A 19822-nucleotide genomic window follows, 5' to 3' on the forward strand; every position below is an offset into this window, starting at 1 on the left:
GGTCAGGTGGCGTGGGTCGCGAAGGTCGGGCCCGGGTAAAAGTGGGTCCCGGAAAAAAAGTTCGAAAAACACTGCAGTAGACCATATAATTACATAACTTTGTATGTTTTATAACCCCATAAGACCCACTGGAATGACCTGATCGATCGCTCTGTGGAGGGGCAGAGGCCCAACATCAAGGCTTGTTAATTCCCCAAGAAAAACCGGCCCATGAGGGAGTTGACAACTCAGCCTGGTCCCGGCTGGGGCTTGGAGTGTTACTGTATTTCCTAATAAACTACTTTCGACTTACCTTCCCGGGGCTCCTCATTGATTACAATAGTATTAAAAGTACTGAGCTGCATTAAAATGGTTAAGTATCTCCAATTTTAGAACCGAGTCTGCTTAAGTGTTATAAGAAACGTACAGCGTTTCATTTACTGCTTTCACCTCGAATACTTGCTGTGATCATTCAACTTTTTCCGTTTTTAAACATGAGCTTCAGCTGCAAAGCCATACCATAATTACTGATTTGGTTTCAATTACCTCAACAGTACTACGGTGTGGATTCTGGAGGATTGCTGAACTGGACTCAGTTGGCCCATTATCTTCAACATAATTAGGTCCTGGGCTGAATTCTCCGCTGGCAGCCCGGGGGTTTCCCGGCCGTGTGGGGCTACCCCACAATGGGAAATCCCATTGACCAGCCAGTGAAACAGAGAATCCCGACGGCGTGCTGGGACAGAGATGCCCACCCCTGGTGTCTAGAGCACAGAAAAAGCCCCATCACATTTGTGACGGTCAAATACAACCATCTAACCCCATTTTCCAGCACTTGGCCCATAGCCTTGTCATCACAAGTGCTCATCTAAGTACTTCTTACATGTTATGAGGGTTTCTGCCTCCACCACCCTTTCAGACAGTGAGTCTCAGATTCCTACCACGCTCTGGGTGAAAACGTTTTCCTCACATCCTCTCTAAGCCTCTTGTCCCTTACCTTAAACCTACGCCCCTTGGTCATTGATCCCTCCAACGCGGGGAAAAGTTTCTTCCTGTCTAATCTATCTGTGCCCTTCATCATTTTATATATCTCAATCATGTCCCCTCCCAGTCTCCTCTGCTTCAAGGAAAACAATCCCTGTCTATCCAATCTCTCTTCATAGTTTAAACTCTCCAGCCCAGGCAACATCCTAATAAATCTCCTCTGCACCCTTTCCAGTGCTATCACATCCCTCCTATAATGTGGATTCCAGAACTGCACAAAATAGTCTCGCTGTGCTCTCACCAACATTTTATACAGTTCCATCATAACCTACCTCCTCTTAAACTCCATGCCTCAGCTAAGAACGGCCACTGTGTCTACCTGCCCTGCTATCTTAAGAGACTAGTGTACATGCACACCAAGGTCCCTCTGATCCTCAGGGTCCTACCATTAATCATGTATTCCTTGCCTTGTTTGTCCTGCCCAAGTGTATCACCTCATTCTTATCCGGAATGATTCGATTTGCCACTTATCAGCCCATCTGGCATATGCATCCTCCTGTAATATAAGGCTATCTTCCTCATTACTTATCACCCCAGTAATTTTCATATCATCCGCAAACTTACTGATCAAACCTCCAACTTTCATGTCTAAATCATTATATAAACCACAAACAGCATGGATCCCAACATTGATCCTTGCAAGGCCCCACTAGAACAAGCTTCCAGTCAGGAAAACACTCCCCGACCATCACCCTTTGCCTCCTGCCACTCAGCCAATTCTGAATTCAATTTGTCAAATTTCCTTGAATCCCATGGGCCTTTGCTATCAGTCTCCGATGTTGCACCATATGAAAAGCTTTCTGAAGCCTAAGTGGACTACGTTAAATGCAGTTCCCTCATCTACACACCTGCCCACCTCTTTAATCAAGTTGGTCAGACATAACCTTCCCTTAACAAAACCATGCTCACTGTTCTTGATTAATCCCGGCTTCTCCAAATGCAGACTAATTGTCTCTCAGAATTGCTTCCAATAGTTTCCCACGATTGAGGTTAGACTGACTGGCCTACAGTTTCCCTGGTTTATCTCTTCCTTCTTTCTTGAATAATGATACTAACTATCCTTAGAACCAAGCCTGTTAAAGCTTCCTCCTCAAGGCTAGTGACGGGACCAACAAAAAAATGAATAAGGGCGATACCAAAGAAAATTTATTCCAAATGGACAATAAATCAAATTTAGGGGCGGGATTTTCCAGCCCCTTTGGACGACAGGATCTTTCAGCCCCACTGAAGACAATGGACATTTTGCTGGCTTTCCACATGCATTGCAGCTGGGCCTGCCATATCAGGACCGGAAAATCATGGCCTCTGGTACCGCAGGCTGCTGAGGGAGAGAGAGATGGGGTACAAAAGCGTCCAACATCGCCATAGTTTGCTGACAGTTGTGCACTTGCCCAGGGTGCTTCTGCCAGGGCCGGGGGGAGTAGCGGGGGGTAGCCAGCAGGTGGGCTGTGGGGTTGGGGTAGATGGAACACCATCGCCGCAGCCGACAAGGCAGCCATGCTAACAGTCCACTGTGAACTTAGGGCCACAGATGGTATGGGTGTCCATTCAGGCCGCCCCCCTAGCTGCCCTCTGGCCCCAGCCGACCCATCAGCTGTATGGGCGTGCTCCAGCACAACCAGTGTCACTTGTTGGCTGGGATGTGTGTGTGTGTGTGTGTGGGGGGGGGGGGGAGGATTGTAATGTGTACATGTGGCTGCAGCTCGTCAGCCTCCCGAGTGTCAATCACAGACTAGGCGAATCCCGCACCGTTTTTCATTGGAATCAATTGTGCTTCACGCGGCACAGGTACTAACCCCTCTAACAGTCACTGAACCAGTCCAGTTTTCAGCCCCAGTTTTACTGCCCTCGCCAACCCATGAAATAATAATAAAAAGTCAGAAGCTTTCAGGAATGAATAGTGAAGAGGTTAACACAAACAGTATATTTGTAAATAAGTTCTTTAATTTTGTACTATTAATTACCCTCTTAGATTATTTTGGCAGGATCAAACTTTGCTGCTAACAAAGACATGGGGCAGGATTCTCCGTTTCTCAGACTAACGGCTGGATTCTCCGATTTTGAGGCTATGTCCGGAGGAACTATCTAGTTTTACAATGAAAATATCAGCGATGCCCCCGCACCGATGCTCCACCGGTTGGAGCGGGGGAGCTAGCAGCAGCGCCACTCAAAGCCCCCATGTAACACCCCTCGGCACCCCGGGACCACCGCCCACCAGTCCACCTAGCCCGCGTCGAAGACCCCCCCCTCCGACCAGCGGAACGGCTCCCCCACACCCCCCCCTCCCCGACTGTGGCGGCGCTGCACACAGTCCGCAGCCCCCACGCGAGGTCCCCGAAAACTGAGAGCCCATGCAACCGACACCGTCAGGAAGTCGGCCAATCGGGGGCAGAGCATCGGGGGAGGGCTTCAGGTGACGTCCTGAGGCAACCCCAATGGCCTGCGGCGTACCCAGTAATTATGCCATTTTTGAGGAGGCGGAGCATCTGAAAAACAACACTGATTTCGGCGTAAAAACGGATTCTCCGGCCAATCACCGAACAACGATTTTGGTGTCGGCAATCGGAGAATCCTGCCCCAAGTGTTGACGCTGGCACAGAAATCGTGGACTTTCACAGCAGCAAAAGATGGCACTGGAGCGCGCCCATCCCGCTGATGGGTCGGCTGGGGCCAAGGGTACATAGGGAAGTGCCCTGGGGGGGACAGACCCATATGACCCATGGTCCTATGTTCACAGTGGGCTGTCAGCGGTGTGTGCAGCTGCATGGCTGCCTTGCATATCCTGGCAATGGTGTTGCGTGCCTGTCCACCCTGACCCCATAGCCCACCTCCTGGCCACCCCTCACTACTCTCCCCAACCCTGGCAGAAGCCCCCCCGGCCAGCGGCACGACGGTCAACAAGCTACGGCGATGCTGGTTACTTCCGGATGCCCCTCAGCAGCCACGGCGCCTGTTTCATGATTTTTAAACGCTCAAGTGAACCTCGCCGTCGGGAATTCATCCCAGTGCAGGCGCAGAATCACGGAGGCCCTGGAGAATACTGGGTCAGGCCCGCTAATGAAATACCAAGGGTGTTTACTGTACTTCCAGAGTGGAACGCATTGATACTGCTGTCGAGGCACCGGAGAATTGCGATTTGGCGTGAACCCGGTGCCCCCCACGATTTCGGCGTCAAAACCAATTCTCCGCCCAATCACATTTCCAATTCCGCCATCAGTCGACGGAGAATCCCGTCCCTGATGTCTAACTGGCTCTACAGAAAGAATAGTCTTCTCTTTGACTTTGAACTGTGGTGACTGGTACAGAGGTAACCTTCAGCTTCAAATCATTATCATCCACTGATACCATTTAGAGTTCTGGCCCTGAGCAGACCTGGTGTCGATTCCTTGGCGAAGAGATTAAAACAAGATTTTGTCAACCTGTTGCAGCTTATTACCATCAATTCAATCAATACAGATTTTAAACAGACATTCAGCAGTCATAACCCATGGTCAGAACTCTGCGGGGGAAATTTCTAGTATTAGAAGAGACTGGAGACAGCCTCACACTGGATACAAATGTCAAAGTGTGTCAGCTGATTTGCAATTACAGAGCAAAATTCTCGGCCTCGCGGAGTTCCCGGTGAGGCGGGGAATCCAGTGGCAGTGAAGAAAAAGGATCGACACCGGGCGCCGATCCGTTTCTGATGCTCCATCTTCTGCTGGAGTCAGAACCGAGGTTTGTGCCCCACGCCAGCGGTAAGATGTAAATGGATTACTAAGACCTATTTGCATCCACTTAGCGGGCCGGGCACATATTCTACAAGCCTGCGTGATTCTGCTGACCTCTGAGCCGAGAATCACGTGGGTGAGAAGCACTACAGGGCTTGACAAGCATGGCCCCAACTCGGCTTAAATCGGAGTCGGCCAAGGAGGTAATTGTTTAAGGGAGTTTCCCCCAAAGGCTATCCGAGGACCACCCACCTCCCACAATAAAGACCTGCCCACCCACCCCACCAGACCCTCCCCACTGCCCCCTCCCCTTGAAACTCCCAAAATAAAGAGCCCCCCCAAATAAAGCAACACTTCAAGAAACTGCCTAAATAAAGAGACCCCCAGAGAGCCCCACTAAATAAAGGGACCGCTGGGAGATCCCCAAATTAAAGAGACACCCCACAGGGACCCCCAAAATAAAGAGATCTCCCCCCACAGACTGCTCAGAAAAGAGATCCTTGTCAGGAAGTCCCCCAGAAAAAGAGACCCCTGTCAGTAAGCTAAAGAATAATCCAGTCAGAGGCAATGAAAACATTTACTGCTTTAACACACTTGGTAATACACCTGTTGGCTCAGGCAGAGGAAGCAGCAGCTGTCAATTCCTGGAAGGAGAAAACCAGCCAGCTGTGTTTAAATCCCCTTAGGTCTTTGATCTGCAAGCCATTCATTCATTCATGAAATGAATGAAATGAAAATGAAAATCGCTTAGTGTCACAAGTCAGCTTCAAATGAAGTGACTGTGAAAAACCCCTAGTCGCCACATTCCAGCGCCTGTTCGGGGAGGCTGGTACGGGAATTGAACCGTGCTGCTGGCCTGCCTTGGTCTGCTTTAAAAGCCAGCGATTTAGCCCAGTGTGCTAAACCAGCACCTGGTTTCTCCTTGATGCTGATTTTATGTGGCTGAGATTGACAACTTCCAAACCCCCCAGCTGTCAGCATTGATCCATTCATCTTCGTTCATGGTTCAGTAACTCTGAAGTGCTCTAACCGCTATGTTTATCAACATCAAGCTTTGATTGACATGTCCTGGACCACTTCAAACAGGGGCTTCCTGACAGGGTCTCTTTTCTGGGTGAGGGAGGGGGGGGGGAGGTCTGTGGGGGCAGAGGGGGGCCACTTTATTTCGGCCGCCCACTCAAAATAGCAGTCCAACAGCGGGATTCCCCAGCGAATTCCTCACAATCATTGCATGCATAAATATGCATGGCCAAGGACTGGTAATCACTTCCTTGCTGGGATGCAAATCAGGTGCAATTCAGCTCCGGCAGGAGACCCAGTGACTTGGAAAGTGTACTGCAGCAACATAAGATCTAAGGTACACTTTCATGATAAGGCAATATACTATTTTAACATTTTGAAGGGAATGATTAACAAATTAGTTTCAAATCAGCAGCATTTGTGAAAAAGGGCATGGGGTAAATTTTTTTTATTTGTGCATGGAAAAGGGTGTCGCAAGCTGTGCCAGCATTTATTGTCCATATCTAATCGCCCTTGAGGGCACTTGGGGGGCACATTGCTGTGGGGCAGGAGTGACTTGTAGGCCAGACCAGGTGAAGCTAGCAGATTTCTTCCCTAAAGGACTTGAGTGACCCAGATGGGTTTTACGACAATTGGCAATGGTTTCATGGTCATCATTAGACTTAATTCCAGATATTTTATTGAGTTTAAATCCCATCACCTGTCGTGGTGAGATTCGTACCCGGGTCACCAGATCAACGTCCTGGGTCTCTGGATTACTAATCCAGCAACAATACCCCTATGCCACCACCTCCGATTTGTCATGTGAGAGTACCTTTAAGAAATGGGAGTTTAAGAAATGTACCTTTATGAAATGATTTGTTTATTAGTGATGTCAGACTGTGGGTGGAGCTGGGCTGTCTGTCAGCTTTTTACTTTCGTTGTAGGCTGTTTGCTGCATGGTGTGTTTTAGTTTCATTTTCAGTGTTGGAGCTGAAGCCAGACAGAGCAGGTGTACTGTCGATCCCTCTGCCATGAAAAGACTATCTCTTGATCATTTGGTGAATTCAGAATTATAAATGTTTTCAGTAGTGAATGTAAACCTGATGTGCTTCTGTTAAAAGGTGTTTCTTCTGTCTTCTAGATGTTGTTTGGGAAGTTATTAAGGATTACTTAGTGTTGTATTCTTTGGGGCTGTATTTGAATTGATGGTTGCTAAGATGTTCACTGTATGTTTCAAAAAGGTTAACTTGAGTTCATAGAATAAACATTGTTTTGCTTTAAAAATTACGTTTCCATTTCTGCTGTACCACACCTGTAGAGTGGGCTGTGCGATCCCCATACCCCAATATAGTAAAAGTTGTGGGTCAGGTGAACTCCATAATACACTTTGGGATTCTCTAAACTTTGGCCCATAACACCCTGTTAAGCGTTGTTAAGCAAAATAGTCGCCAGTTCCTTTTTATGGTACATGTAAAACTTTCATTTTGAATATAATGCTATACTGAAATAGTGCCTGTGAAATTAGGTACTTACCTTTGCACAGAGTCTAGCGGCAATTCTAAGCCCTCACATGTCACAATCAATAGATGAATAGACAGTTCAAATCCAAGAGCTCTATAGGTCCAGGAATTGTTTTGTTTTGTTGATAGTAATCATCCACATCTAGGTTAGAAAGGCTCAACTGTTTGTGCTGGGAATTGAAAGAGTGGGGGAGATATAATTGTACAGATAAATCGAGGCAGGTCAGCAGAGACTACAGACAAATAAGTCAGGATCAATTGTTCAGCCTGTTACATTTGTGAAAACGTATCACAATTATCTGCTTTATTTTCCATGAACCTTCAGTGGTCGCATCAGTGTCCAATGCAAAACAGCAAGGTTTGATCATATTCTGTAAATTTTAAAAGCGAAAAATCACCTCAACTTCACTTTGGCGCAGTAGTTCTTAAAAGTACTCATCCGTGAATCACTTGGGCAGGGCATAAAAACCCTGCGGAGGACCAACTGGTCTTAAGCCACTCATTTTTGCTTGCCACCACTGAAATGTCTCAATCAGAACTAATGGGAAGAATGGTGTTGCTTAGAACATAGAACAGTACAGCACAGAACAGGCCCTTCGGCCCTCAATGTTGTGCCGAGCCATGATCACCCTACTCAAACCCACGTATCCACCCTATACCCGTAACCCAACAACCCCCCCCCCCCCCCCTAACCTTACTTTTATTAGGACACTACGGGCAATTTAGCATGGCCAATCCACCTAACCCGCACATCTTTGGACTGTGGGAGGAAACCGGAGCACCCGGAGGAAACCCACGCACACAGGGGGAGGACGTGCAGACTCCACACAGACAGTGACCCAGCCGGGAATCGAACCTGGGACCCTGGAGCTGTGAAGCATTTATGCTAACCACCATGCTACCCTGCTGCTGCTTCTGATGAGATGCCAAGGAGATGTTGCCTGAGAGTTTCAGTTGCACATTGGGCTCCATACGCAGACAGTTCCTCCTCTTTGTTTTCAGCCCCATGAGTGTTGGAAATCTGATCTCATGGTTAGAAGTTGTAACAGGGACATAAATCTTTGCCTCTAACACTGCAATTATGTTGCTTGCATGTATAGCAACTCCCATGTACCCATGGGCGATTCAGTTTGTGCAATGTCATGTGAGGGTTTGTGAATGAGGACTCTGGCCGGTTCCCTTGTATGGTCTCAAGAATAATGTTGTGCATCAGTGACTTGCCTTTTGGATCAGCCCACAGGCCAGATGGATAACCCACTCAGGCCTGTGGTTGTCCACTGTTCACCATTTGAGAACAACTGGCTGGAGAATGCTTGTAATTCTTGTTGCATCTTTCAAACTCTAAACACTTGAACACCATTATTATATTGTAGCATAACGTACATTATAGTACATCATATCTTATACTTAACTTCAGCACACCTCTCAGATATCTGTTCTATTTCTTTTTTTTAAATGTCCAATTAAGGGGCAATTTAATGTGGCCAATCTAGCTAACCTGCACATCTTTGGTTTTAGGGGGTGAGACCCACGCAGACGCGGAGAAAATGTGCAAACTCCACACGGGCAGTGACCCAGGGTCGGGATTGAACCCGGGTCATCAGCGCCGTGAGGCAGTAGTGCTAACCACTGCTCACTGTGCTGTCAGATATCTGGGGTTGGATTCTCGGATTTTGAGGCTATGTCCCCACGCCGGCATGGGAACGGTGGCGTTTTATGACAGAAATAACGGCATAAAAAGGCCACCGATCCTCCATTTGGTTGGGGGCTAGCAGTAAGGCAGCGTAGAGCACCCGACTCGAGCTGCCGATATGGCATGGAGAATTGCCGGGTACGTGGTCGCGCTTGCGCACGGCGGCGGCCTGCAGCAGCCGTGCCTTGCAACATGGCGCCGGTCGCGCACAAAATCGGTCTGCGAAATAGTGCCCCCTCCTTTGGCCAGCTCACAAGCTCCAGACCACCCCCCAACAGTGCCCCCAGCCCCTGACAAAGCCCCCCTCCCCGCGGCTTGGCCCTCCCCCGATTGCGGCGGCGCTGGACTGAGTGTGCAGCTGTCAAACCGAGTTCCCGACGGATGAGACCACACACAACGGACGCCGTCGGGAACTCGGCCGGTCATGGGTGGAGCATCTGGGGGTGGGCCTCAGGCCGTTGGTACGGTGCGTGGCATATACCTAGATTACGCCACTTTGGAGGGGTGGAGTATCGCAAAAGCTGCGCAGCCCCGATTTGGTCATAAATGGGGATTCCCCTGCTGGTTGCCGAACGCGATTTCGACATCGCCAACCGGAGAAACCCGCCCTTGTTCATTTATACTGAATGAAATGATTCTGACATGTTATAACTCGACTAAAATGTGTTTGGTTCTTTAGCTCATTCTCACAAATTGTTCGGCAAATAGTTCAACTGCGCTTTCCACACAGTTAGTTTTTGCAGAGGATGGGATACTCGAGACATTATGGAACGTTATGAGTGCAGTTGTCAGAATCTTTTTTTAAAAATGTATTTTATTACAAACATGTACCAAAACAGGTTACAGCGAATAAACACCCCGGGAAACATACTTCTGAACAATAGTCTGTACAGACTTTTACCCTTTATCACCCCGCCACCCCCCCCCCCCCCCCCCCCCCCCCCCCCCCCGTGACGATCAGCCCCTCAAACAAAGTCACAAACATCCCCCACCTTTCCTCAAACCTCTCCATAAAACCCCCATAACTCATACTTTATCTTCTCTAATTGCAGGAAGACGTACAGGTCACCCAACCAAGCCGCTATCCCCGGTGGCGATGCCGACCGCCACTCCAGCAAAATTCGCCACCGTGCAATCAGAGAGGCGAAGGCCAAGACATCGGCTTTCCTCCTCTCCATGTGCTCCGGCTTCTCTGAAACCCCAAATATCGCCTCCTCCTCCACTCTCCTGGCTAAGACCGCAAATAACCCTGCCCAGAATCTGCTGTTGTCAGCTTCTAACAGCACATCAAAAAATGTGAAATGTTCAAGTGCAAGTGTTCCTGCACATCCAGAAACCAAGAGGAGCTAACTTTTTTTGACAAAACTATTATTCACCAGCCGTTGAAGCCCATAGAAATGTGTAGCTTACTTCCAGCAGATAATCAATACAGGTGAAGTAGTGTGTATAAATCCTCACCACCAAGGGATCCACATTTCTTAACAGGTCGTGAAAATAAAACCATTTGCAAATTGACGTGGGCAGTAGGCTTCTTCAGGAACATCCCTGTAGATTTCTGAGTCAGTTAAAAAGACTCGCATTCACAAGCCTATTACATCAAATGACCGAACTAATTTACTATCAGTACAAATCCATAAGGTTTCAAATGCATTTCCTAAGGAATCTGCCCACTGTGTGAAATTGCCCACTGCACCGCATCAGTAATCTTTGCCTGCCAAATTTATAAGATGATGAACTGCATTTTGCATTAACCATCACACCTTGCATCCAAACTACTTCAAACTTCAAAAGCCCACTTCAGCCACATATGGTCAGAATGCTCAATGCTCAAAGTACATGTTCGGGGTGTTTTAGTGTGAAGTCTGTGCCAAGGTCCATCTGAATCAAGATGAGGGGAAAAAAAGTCATTCAATCGAAGGTGAAGGATGTTTCAAAGCAATGATCTCGAGCTGATGGATGAATGTTGACCTGTGACAGTTGTGGTCAAGAATTTCTCTGGGGATTTATGCCACTGGAATATTGTGTTGTATCTGTTTTGTAGTCCAAGAGTCGGAGGAAATTGCGATGGAAAGGATTAGCACTACTATTCTCTGAACTTTTATGCCACTCTGCAAAAACTGAATGGTCGGTCCACTCCCCACTGAGACATAGAAAAAAGAAAGGATCCAGCAATATAAAGTGTCGGCATTGGGGAAGCTGCATTTGGGCATTGCCACTCCTCTGTAGATGAATTATTCAACACGGGGAGGAGGGGAGGGAGGGGGGGGGGGGGGGGGGGTGGTGTCAAGGGGGTAATTTAATCCTGGAACACAATGCCTGCTCCCTCTGAAACTATGGCCGTTGACACCATTTTGCGTCACCAATATTAGAATAGAGGAAAGGTACAGCTGTGAGTCCGATAGTATGTCCCCGATAAACCAGCAAGGCTGTAACTAGCAACGGCTGTAATGGCGCAGACAGCACAGCTATTTAGACAGTGGTAATCCCCAACTCCCAAAATCCACCACAGCACACAACCCCACCCCCACCCATTTCAAAGCTACCAAAACGAGCTGTGTGAGGTAGTCTCAAACAATTTGTTTGTGGATTGATTCCCCAGGGGGCAGCTCACTCAACGTGTCACCGGCAGAACAAAATTGGAATTGAATGTGCACAGGTCGGCAGACAGCATCGATAAAAATGGCACGAAAGAAAACTTTACTGACCTTTTATCCAAAGATCATGGGCTGGATTCTCCGTTTCTGAGGCTAAGTGCCGGCGCCAATGGAGAATCCGTGGTGTGAAAATCGGCGTGAATTCCTCACCGATTCCAGTACCGGTTAGCACCGGTGCCACATGGAACACCAGCGGATCGCGCAGAGAATCGCCGGAGATTCGCCAGGACCCCGCACATGCGCAGGGCTGACAAGCTGCAACCGCGCACGCCTACACCCCCACCTGTCGCGTCGGGAAACATGTCGCCAGCCATGCTGGACCGCCTACCCGCCCACCCCGACTCTACAGCCCACCTCCTGGCCATCCCCCACCATTCTCCCCAACCCTAGCAGAAGCCCCCCCGGGCAACGGCACGGATCTCAGCCGAGTTTTGCGGCGCCGGACACAGTCTGCAGCCGGCACGCCAGGCTCCCGATCGTTGGGACCACACGTGGCACGCGCCGTCAGGAACATGGCCCATCGGAGCATTACGGGTGGGCCAACTGACGACATGCCAACGGCGTTGCAGCTGCGTGCGGGCGCATCCCAATGACGTTGAGTTGGAGGGAGCGGAGCGTCGCAAACCAGCATCAAACCGGTGCCTGCCCTGATTTTGGCGTCGGAAGCCTTTCTCCGCCCGATCGCCGTTCCCGATGCCGCTGGCGGGTTAAGCAGAATCCTGCCCCATATCAGAACTTTATTTTTCTCCCTATCCTACAAGATTTTATTGGGGCAAGTGAGGGTTTTCATTCAGCACTGGCTAAGCGCATTTGGAGTCTCTGACTGACAATGTTGCTCACCGTGGTTCATTCAAAAATAATTCTTCCCAAGAAATTGAGCTCAGCATGCAAAATGAGCAAGCTTTGATGCACATTCCAGAAAATCCTGTAGTATTAAAGACTCAACAATGTGACAACTGGTTAACCATTAAAAACTGATCCATACATATTGCAAAGAGTCTACAGTAGAGTTAAGAAGCCATTGGGTTTATGCTGATGTAGGTGATCCACATGAGCACCTTCCCATCCCTCCTCAGCTGATGTCACCAGCATAACATTTGCTTCTTTCTTCCTTCTGTTCACCTTGTTTCCCTTTAAATGCATCCATGCTATTTATCACAACCGGTGGCAACGCAAGGAAGTAAAGCTTGCAATTTCTCACAAAGCTTTCAGAAATCCCACAAGCAGCATCCAGCCTCTCCCAGGAGACCGCACGCATTATCATTGCTCAGAAAAGGCTGCCATTGTTTTGGAGCTTCTATTATGTTTCTCAAGAAAAATCCATGAAGAGCCATAATGCAGAATGCCAAGGTTGCAAAGAGCAAAGAGCGTGAGTTGAATAAAGGCTCAGACATTAAGTGATACCAACCTTGGGTTTTAAACTGTACATTTATAGACGGGGAAGAAATACAAGATGCCACAGCTTTCACACATGTGTTCAAGGTAGTGGTTTCAATATAGAGGGTGCAGTGAGGAGAAAACAGCAGTGGCGGAGATGAGGAAGATAACTGAAAAACATAAAAGTACTGACTACTTTATTTAAAGAAACAAAAACGGGCTTCAATTTGTATCGCATTTTTCATAGCCACCAACCATCTCAAAGCGCTTTATGGCCAATGAAGCCCTCTTAAAGTGGAGTCAATTCGCACACAGCAAGCTCCCATAGACACCCACGAGATAATGACCAGATAATCTGCTCTTTTTATGTTGATTGAGGGATAAATAGGACACCAGGGATAACTCCCTGTTCGTCTTCAAAGTAGTGACATGGGAACTTTTTTAATCCACCTGCGCAAGTACTGAGCCACAGGCTGAGATCCTCCCAAATCAATTCTAAGTGCTGTTGCGAGCGGGAACACCAATATATTTCCTTCTGGTATGGGCAGCGCTGCTGAGGTGGGATTCTGCACTCTTGTGCAGAGGGGGTGGATTTAGCGTGGCATTGGGCGCAGGAGGAGGGGCTAAACTAACTCATTGACATATCCTGTTCCTCAGAGAAAAGGTGCCCTGATCTCAGAATAAGACTGCAACCCCCCCCCCCCCCTCCCCTGAATTGCTGGAAGCCCCCACCCCGAATTAGAGCAAACAATCAGCCTCTTTAAAAATATTGCAGTTATAAAGAACACCTGCTCAAAAGAGCAAGCACTACAGAGTTAAGAGATCCTGAAGAGCTATGAAAACAAACATTGCTAATCCCTGCTTTGAAATACCCTGGGCCTGTCAATCAAGAGGCTTGGTAATGGGCCATGAAATTTAATATAAACAATGCAATTCAAAGATTTTAGGCTTCTCAGCATGCCCAGAGGCTTGAAAACATTAAAGAGGAATGGCATTGACTATGAAAAAAGCACTTCAAAGGTTTCCATCAATTCCATCAAGGGAAGAACTTCACCTACCCCTGACAGATCATTGATATTGACATGCTGGAAGAGACATCAAAGCTTTCCAACACATCTCACGCTGGGCAAGAACCTGATCAGACCAGGCGCAGCAGGGCGGGAGACTTTCAATAGGTTTGATGCCTGGCAAGAATCCCATTTTGGCACTCACACCCAATCCAACGGGCCATCAGGAATCCCACCTCGGGCTGGCAGGCCAGGAGAATGGCAGCCATAGTGCGAAAAAAATAAAGAAAAGCAATGAGAGGAAGCAAATTCTGAAAGATCACCAAGAATAATCATAATTTTCCTAATTTGTCATCTGCATCAAAAGGGTTATAGCAGTAATGTTATTACTGGAGTAGTAATCCAGAGCCCCTGATTAAAGCCCTGGGGCAGGAGTTCAATCCTCACATGGTGGCTATGGAATTCAAATTTGACTAATAAATAAACCTGGATTAAAAAGCTAATCTCAGTAATAGTGACCATGAAACTATTGGATTGTCGTAAAAACTCTCTGGTCTTACAGGAGAGGAAATCCTACCATAATTATCCAGGCTACCCTCTATGCAACTCCAAACACAGCAATGTGGTTGACTTTTAACTGCCCCCTGAAATGACCTTGCAAGCCGCTCAGTTCAAGGGCAACCATCAATGGGCAAATAAACACTAGCTTCATCAATAATGCTCACATCCCGAGAAGGAATAGAAACAATCCATCTCAGAAGTGTTCTGGCCAAGTTGGTATCTTCCTCAAAGTTTCTTCCCCAGTTTTTGCAAGATTAACCTTCACTGATGGGAGAGTCAATTTATATCTGTGCTCACAGGTAAAGGAAGAGATTGTTCCATTGGTATTTATCATTTCCCAGTTGTCCAAAACCACATTTCTATCAGATTCCAGTCAAAGGTCTTGCTACTTCAAAGTGGTTGACTTATAGAAGGTGGGTGGAATTGGGGCAGGGTAAATCAGGCCACAGCTGGGAAACACAGAAGAGTTATGGAGAGAGGAATTGGAAAGACCTGGTGGGTGGTGAGAGACTGTGAATTAGGTGGCGGCATCGAGCAGCACATAAACTGATTACCTGGGGATTCAGCAGTGGCCTACTTCTAGGCATTGGATTAAACATAAAAAGGAGTTTCGATTGGAGGCATCCAGCCTTATTTTAATATTTAAATAGACAACTCGCCTCCTGAGAATGGGTTGGTCATCCCACCTCAATCTAAATAAACAGCAGGAAGTTGCAAGATTGACTGAGTTCAGGTTTGAGATTTTTAACATTGTGGGCAATCAAAACCTACTTACATAGTGACTTGAAGATACAAAAGCATCCCCAAGATGGTACAATACAAGAATTCAACACCAAACTCCATTATGTTATGATATCTGATGGAAGCTCACCGACCTGAAGTGTTAACTCTGTTTCTCTCCACAAATGCTGCCTGATCTGGTGCGCTTTCTCTGATTTTTTTGTTCTTACTCCGTGATGTTATGGTCACTGCATTTCTCTACATTAAAGTCGTGACTTACAAAGCTACGGAGCAAGATTAGAGAGAATAAGTCCTCGAAGGTTGGTGCAGACATGATGGACTGAAGGGCATCTTTCTGTGCTATAAGCTCTATGATTATGACTCTAGTACTCCATTTGCCAGGAACTACTGTGCAACACCCTGCGGCTGTGAAAGATTGTACATAAATGCAATTTATTCCTTCTTGTTTTATTCATTAACCAACTGGATCAAATAGTAAATTTTGTAATGCTTCAGCAGGGATGATATCTGGAAATTACTACCAGCAATCATCAACCAACAATTCTGAATAAGTGCCTGGCACACCAATCATCTGGCTGCACTTTAGCTTCCTCCTCTTCCAGTATATCATGGCTGCGGCACAGGCCTCCTTTTTGCCTTGCTGCCTACTTTGTTTTCCTGGTATAGTCAAGGACTGAACCAGACCGTGACCACTTCCAGACACCTATATGTAGTGTAAAGGGTTAATATTACCTCAGTCTACTTCATCAGTGATGAAAGATCACATCACAGCAGAGCCATACTGAGGGATGGTTCTGCGTGCAGCCTTGTGCTGCACATAGTTAGAAGGATGATTAATAAAAAGGTAATGTTTATCAAGTCTTGCCTCCAACATTCCCTTTCAAACACGACCAAGGATAGCTTAAAATCCAACAAGGATGATCACAGACTTTATTTGACCATGAAAGAAGCATGCTACCCGAGTGCCCTTTGAAACATAGGGCCCGATCTAGCTGCATTGCAAAAGTCCCGTGTCGAGCGTGTTTAGCAGCGCCAAGTAACAGCACGCTATCCAACTGGACTTTGTTGCAATGCAGGGCCTCAGCAGGGAGCAGCATGCCGAGGCCAGGGCACCTCCAGGCCCGATCCCTGGTGCGGGAAAACTGTCATACTGCCAATGTCAGACAGGCACCCAGGTGGTACTGCCAGAGTGCCAGTCTACCCATGCCAAGGTGCCACCCAGCCCAGAGGGCAATCACCTGGGGGCCTCAAATCCCCTGGGATACCCCCTCCCCTCCCCACAAAGTGCCATTTCGTCTGGTCCTGTTTGTGGGGACCAGCACTGAATGGCGTTCACCTGATGTCTCCAACGTGAAGGGGTTATATCCCAGGACCTCGGTAGACCAGGCGAGCGCATATTACAATGGGACAAGCAGGATTTATATCACATCTCGCGAGATAGCGCTAGATCTTGCGAGGCACTGAGAGCCAGGTAGATCCTAGGAGCAAAGTCTCTTGGCTTCTAGTGGCCACGCTGCACCACGGGGCGCTGTCTTTCAGGAGCAGCGTGGCAATTAGATCGCACCCATAGAATTTGCTTCAGCATCGACTGGTAAGCTGTGCAATTATTCTGGTTGATGTATGTGCTTCACTGTAATTACACTCCACTGCTGTTCTCAATGCCATTATCAACCAGAGCTGAAAAGCATATCCCTGGGATGGGATTCTCGCAGCCTGGGGCTGGGCCGGGGTACCCCGGCGACCGCCGCAAATCACGCCACGTCGGCGCAACGCTGGCACGCGATTCTCCACAGAGTGGAGAATCGCCGGCATTGGCGCCAGCATGGTTGGCGTGGCGCAGGTCGGGGGCCGAACTTCTTGCCTCCCCCCCCCCCCCCCCCCCCCCCCCCCCCCCCCCCCCCCACCCGCCAATTCTCGGCCCGGGATGGACCGAGCGGCCGTCGTAAAAAGCCCGAGTCCCGCCAGCGCCGTCCCACTTGCTCTCAGCCGGCGGGACCTCAGCGTGGACGGGTCGGGTGCTGGCCTGTGGGTGGGGAGGGGAGGGGTCCAACCCCGGGCGGGAGGGAAGGGGGAGGCCTCCGATGTGGCCTGGCCCACGATCGGGGCCCACCGATCGGCGGGCCGGTCTCTCTGGCTGGGGGCTTCCTTTCTTCCGCGCCGGCCCCTGTAGCCCTGCGTCATGTTGCGTCGGGGCCAGCGCGTTGAAGGGAGCCGGTGCCACTGCGCATGCGCAGATCCCACAGCGCTCAGTTCACGACAGGATCAGCAGCTGGAGTGGCATGACCCATTCCAGTGCCATGTTGGCCCCCTGTAGGGGCCAGAATCGCTGATCCATACAATCATGGTTCCTTCTTAGACAATGGATATTTACTGCCGCTACCTGCGACAAAAGTTCACCATTACTTTATAAAAACAAAAAATTAGTCTCAACTTTTGCCACAGAAATCTGAACAACCGACGTGTATGCCAAGTCGTATTGCTCAATTAAAGCAGGTGAGGTGAGCAACAGGGGCAAAGTTCACACAATCAGCATGAAATTTGTTACGGGATCCAATTATCAGTATTAGCATAATGCAAAGAGGCTGTGCTGTTTCCCTATGCTTGACATTTCTCTACTGCCAGCAGAATCTCTCAAAATTCAGCACTTAAATGTCAGCCAATTGGATTAACCTGTGCAAATGTGTTGCTGCTTTGACGTAACCAAGCCACTGCTCTGTATTTGTCAGTGAAGTAAACCACTGTTGCAATAATTGACATTGGGAAGATTGGTCATCCGTCTATCTGTCAGGCAATGCATTTTGGCAAAAGGGAACGGCTATATAGACTCAATAGCGCTGTTCTAAAGAATGTACAGACATTGCAGGGGTGGGGGGGGGTGCACGTGAATAGATCTTTGAAGGTAGCAGGACATATTGAGAGAACGGTTAGCAAAGTGTATGGGGATGGATTCTCCATTTCAGCGGCTAAGAGCCTGCGCCTGCAAAGCATGTGTCGTCCTTTACGAAAGTATAATCAGCATGAACCCCTAAACGTTTCCGGCACCGGTGAGGGGCCAGCACCGGTGCCGGCTGAAACACCCGCGCCAAAAACGGGCGGAGAATGGCCGGGTCCCGGGCCGCGCATACGCACGGCTGACGACCTGCAGCGTTTGTGCCATGCAACATGGCGCCGGCCGTGCGCGGACCCAACCCGGCATCCGCGACCTCACAGTCCATCCCGTGGCAGCCCCCCACGGGTACCACCAGCCCTCGCAGAAGCTCCCCCGGCAGGCGGCATGGATCCCGGCCGAGTGTGGCGGCATTGGACATAGTCTGCAGCCAGCACGCAGGGTTTACGATTTGTGGGACCACACGTGGTCCGCGCCTTTGGGAACTCGGCCCATCGTTGGCGGAGGATCACGGGTGGGTCGGCCGATGAAGTGCCAACGGCCTTGCAACTGCGCGCGGCGCGCGTCACCATGACGCTATTTTGGTGGGCGCGGAGCATGGCTGACCGGTGTTTCGGCGTCGCAGCCCATTCTCCGCTCGATATCAGCATCGGGCCATGGAGAATCCAGCCCATGGTATCTTGAGCTCCTTAAATAGAGGCATAGAGTACAAAAAACAGGAATTGGGATTCTAACCCCGGTTCCCAGGGCATTACCCTGGGTCTCTGATTTACTCGTCCAGCGACCATACCGCTATGCTACTGCCTCCACATTACAAATCAATGTTTTATTCCTTATTCCCAGTCCACCTTTCTTTATCATCAATAATTTGCTTTTGCTCATTCCATACACCAGTCCCCTCAGCCTTCATATTATCAGCTGGCACTTACTCAAATTAAGGAAGTTGTTCATAGCTGTCAAACTGTCTATCAATGGTGCACAGAAAATGGTGCTTCATTCGGTTTATTGAAGACTGTTCTTCAGGTCTCTAATAAGCCTAATAAATCATTCTTAGCCTCATTATCTCTTCTTGTCTTCAAATTAAACCCTGCCGTTGCGAAATTTACTTCTCGGAAACTCAAAATTTCTCTTTCATGTCAAACACTATTTCCTCTCTTAACCCTATAAAAGCCAAAATGCTTTCACAGTGGTTAGAACAGTTGCTTCACAGGGCAGCACGGTGGCCTAGTGGTTAGCACAGCTGCCTCACGGCGCTGAGGTCCCAGGTTCGATCCCGGCTCTGGGTCACAACTCCGTGTGGAGTTTGCACATTCTCCCCGTGTCTGCGTGGGTTTCGCCCCCACAACCCAAAAATGTGCAGAGTAGGTGGATTGGCCACGCTAAATTGCCCCTTAATTGGAAAAAATAATTGGGTAATCTAAATTTATTAAAAAAATAAAAAAATAAAAAAGAACTGTTGCTTCACAGCGCCAGAGTCCCAGGTTGGATTCCCGCTTGGGTCACTGTCTGGGCGGAATCTGCGCGTTCTTCCTATGTCTCTGTGGGTTTCCTCCGGGTGCTCTGGTTTCTTCCCACAAGTCCCGAAAGATGTGCTTGTTAGGTGATTTGGACATTCTGAATTCTCCCTCTGTGTACCCGAACAGGCGA

The 19822-nt window shown here is 48.6% G+C and overlaps 1 protein-coding gene across 2 annotated transcripts in view; it reads right to left on the bottom strand.

Annotated features, from left to right (window-relative positions):
• mpp2b (membrane protein, palmitoylated 2b (MAGUK p55 subfamily member 2)) overlaps positions 1–19822 on the bottom strand; it is a 721652-nt gene that overhangs the window by 496095 nt on the left and 205735 nt on the right. The window lies entirely within an intron of this gene.

The sequence above is a fragment of the Scyliorhinus canicula genome, chromosome 19 (assembly GCF_902713615.1).
Source record: "Scyliorhinus canicula chromosome 19, sScyCan1.1, whole genome shotgun sequence".
Lineage (NCBI taxonomy): Eukaryota > Metazoa > Chordata > Chondrichthyes > Carcharhiniformes > Scyliorhinidae > Scyliorhinus > Scyliorhinus canicula.